This window comes from Entelurus aequoreus, linkage group LG07, assembly GCF_033978785.1.
Source record: "Entelurus aequoreus isolate RoL-2023_Sb linkage group LG07, RoL_Eaeq_v1.1, whole genome shotgun sequence".
Taxonomy (NCBI): domain Eukaryota; kingdom Metazoa; phylum Chordata; class Actinopteri; order Syngnathiformes; family Syngnathidae; genus Entelurus; species Entelurus aequoreus.
The window spans coordinates 24,603,835-24,606,976 of NC_084737.1; the positions used below are offsets into that span (position 1 = coordinate 24,603,835).

Below are 3,142 nucleotides of genomic sequence, written 5' to 3' on the forward strand. Positions count from 1 at the left end.
TGACTTCAGTTTGTGTTTGAATGTAGTGTTTGTTTTACAGATCACCACAAAGCTGACTGGTGGGAATGGGGACAGTGCTGCATGGATGACAAACATCGGCAACGAGTTTGGCCAGGTTCTGAACGCTGTTCTGACAACGGGTGAAGGTGCAGGGTTGGAAGAGTTGTGCCAAGGCATCGTTACTCGCTACAGGAATGCGGGCTAAGCTGAACCTGAGGTCATCTATCATCTATGTCGACCGGGACTGCTGCAGCCAGTCAGGTGGGTGAACATTTTTCTTTATCAAATGAATGTATGAAAAACTGTGTGCCACACAAACACACACACACAGCTAGACCCATGTTACACTCACCCTCCTTGGGGATGTAGTGGTACTAGCAATGGGCTCTATGCACAGCTCCAGTACTTCCTGAACTTAAGGCTGCTCCTTTATTTCCTGTTTTACATTATTGGATAAACTGATGAATCTAGGTGTGTCTGAGTAGTCACAATGATCAGACACCTGGATTAATCAGATTATCCAATAATGTAAGAAATAAAGGTATAAATATCTTATATTATGCTGATGACACCCAACTCTACATGCCCCTAAAGCTGACCAACACGCCGGATTGTAGTCAGCTGGAGGCGTGTCTTAATGAAATTAAACAATGGATGTCCACTAACTTTTGCAAACTCAACGCTAAGAAAACGGAAATGCTGATTATCGGTCCTGCTCAACACCGACATCTATTTAATAATACCACCTTAACATTTGACAACCAAACAATTACACAAGGCGACTCGGTAAAGAATCTGGGTATTATCTTCGACCCAACTCTCTCGTTTGAGTCACACATTAAGAGTGTTACTAAAACGGCCTTCTTTCATCTCCGTAATATCGCTAAAATTCGCTCCATTTTGTCCACAAGCGACGCTGAGATCATTATTCATGCGTTCGTTACATCTCGTCTCGATTACTGTAACGTATTATTTTCGGGCCTCCCTATGTCTAGCATTAAAAGATTACAGTTGGTACAAAATGCGGCTGCTAGACTTTTGACAAAAACAAGAAAGTTTGATCATATTACGCCTGTACTGGCTCACTTGCACTGGCTTCCTGTGCACTTAAGATGTGACTTTAAGGTTTTACTACTTACGTATAAAATACTACACAGTCAAGCCCCTGCCTATCTTGCCGATTGTATTGTATCATATGTCCCAACAAGAAATCTGCGTTCAAAGAACTCCGGCTTATTAGTGATTCCCAGAGCCCAAAAAAAGTCTTCGGGCTATAGAGCGTTTTCTATTCGGGCTCCAATACTATGGAATGCCCTCCCGGTAAAAGTTAGAGATGCTACCTCAGTAGAAGCATTTAAGTCCCATCTTAAAACTCATTTGTATACTCTAGCCTTTAAATAGACTCCCTTTTTAGACCAGTTGATCTGCCGTTTCTTTTCTTTTCTTTTCTCCTCTGCTTCCCTCTCCCTTATGGAGGGGGAGTTGCACAGGTCCGGTGGCCACGGATGAAGTGCTGGTTGTCCAGAGTCGGGACCCGGGGTGGACCGCTAGCCTGTGCATCGGTTGGGGACATCTCTACGCTGCTGACCCGTCTCCGCTCGGGATGGTTCCTGCTGGCCCCACTATGGACTGGACTTTCGCTGATGTGTTGGATCCACTGTGGACTGGACTTTCACAATATTATGTCAGACCCACTCGACATCCATTGCTTTCGGTCTCCCCTAGAGGGGGGGTTACCCACATATGCGGTCCTCTCCAAGGTTTCTCATAGTCATTCACATTGACGTCCCACTGGGGTGAGTTTTACTTGCCCGTATGTGGGCTCTGTACCGAGGATGTCGTTGTGGCTTGTACAGCCCTTTGAGACACTTGTGATTTAGGGCTATATAAATAAACATTGATTGATTGATTGATTGAAATATCTTAATTCTTCTATTTGTCCATGTGGTTACATGCTGATATGCAGACCTTGATTATAAAAACTATTATTTGGACCCTCTCAGCAAGTTTTGACATAAATAAACTAAGATGAGGTGGCCGAGTGGTTAAGGCGATGGACTGCTAATCCATTGTGTTCTACACACGTGGGTTCGAATCCCATCCTCATCGAGCTGTTGTTCTCTTTAGTTGGCCTCAACTGACGAAAGGTTGTGAACGCGTAGATCAGAATAACAATGTTTGACTGTGGTTACAGAGTATCACACTGTCATGTGTCAACGGCTTTTTAGAGCTGAGCTGGCGATACCTTACCTTCATGTTACCTGAAAATTACTTCTCAGCTTTAACAGAAAAAAGTATGCTCATTTATGTATTTTTACTTGAAGGAAATCCTTAGTTGACAATAAAAAAAATTGGAGTATGCAGGTATCGCACCCGCTACCTCTCACATGCAAAGGGAGCGCTCTACCATTGGAGCTAATTCCACTTCTTTCAAGGTTTGGCCTTCCCATTTTCTGTGAGGAAGACCCCACTTACAGGATGTGGAATCCAAATGGAAACACAAATGATAAGATTAGGTGGCAGAGAGTTTAAAGTGTTGCTCTGCTAATTTGTTGTTTATATATATATATATATATATATATATATATATATATATATATATATATATATATATATATATATATATATATATATATATATATATATATATATATATATATATATATATATATATATATATATACAATGACAAAATTAAAACAAAAAATATTTGGTTTACATGACATGACTCTGGATATGTAAATATGGAATTCTCCTAGTAGACATAACAGTTTGACAGCATTCTCCAACTGAGCATTTTGGAGAAACATCCTGGATGAATTTAGATTGAAGTGGGTCACAAGGGTAAACATTTTGAATGATTTTGATGTGTAGTTATTTAACTTTATTTGTGATGATGTATCTGTAATCCTCAGTCCAATTTTTTCCAAATTAATTTGAGGGAAGTTGTCACCGCCTGCTGCCACCTTGCGGTTTGTATTGTGAGTTTAACGATGGGAACTGAGGTCTGGCAAAAATGAAAACACGTTCCTAATAAATGCTTCATCATCCCAATTGGGTGCATAAAGGTTAGCAAGGACAACAGACATATTATTAACAGAACCCAAAACTATTACAAAACGACCTTGATGGTCAGTTATGA

General features: G+C 40.7%; 1 non-coding gene across 1 annotated transcript; it reads left to right on the top strand.

The window, feature by feature from the left end:
• The first annotated feature begins 2,027 nt into the window (after positions 1-2,027).
• On the top strand, positions 2,028-2,109 carry trnas-gcu (transfer RNA serine (anticodon GCU)). The gene has a single exon. It is a non-coding gene; the product is annotated as a tRNA-Ser (tRNA).
• The last annotated feature ends 1,033 nt before the right edge of the window (positions 2,110-3,142 follow it).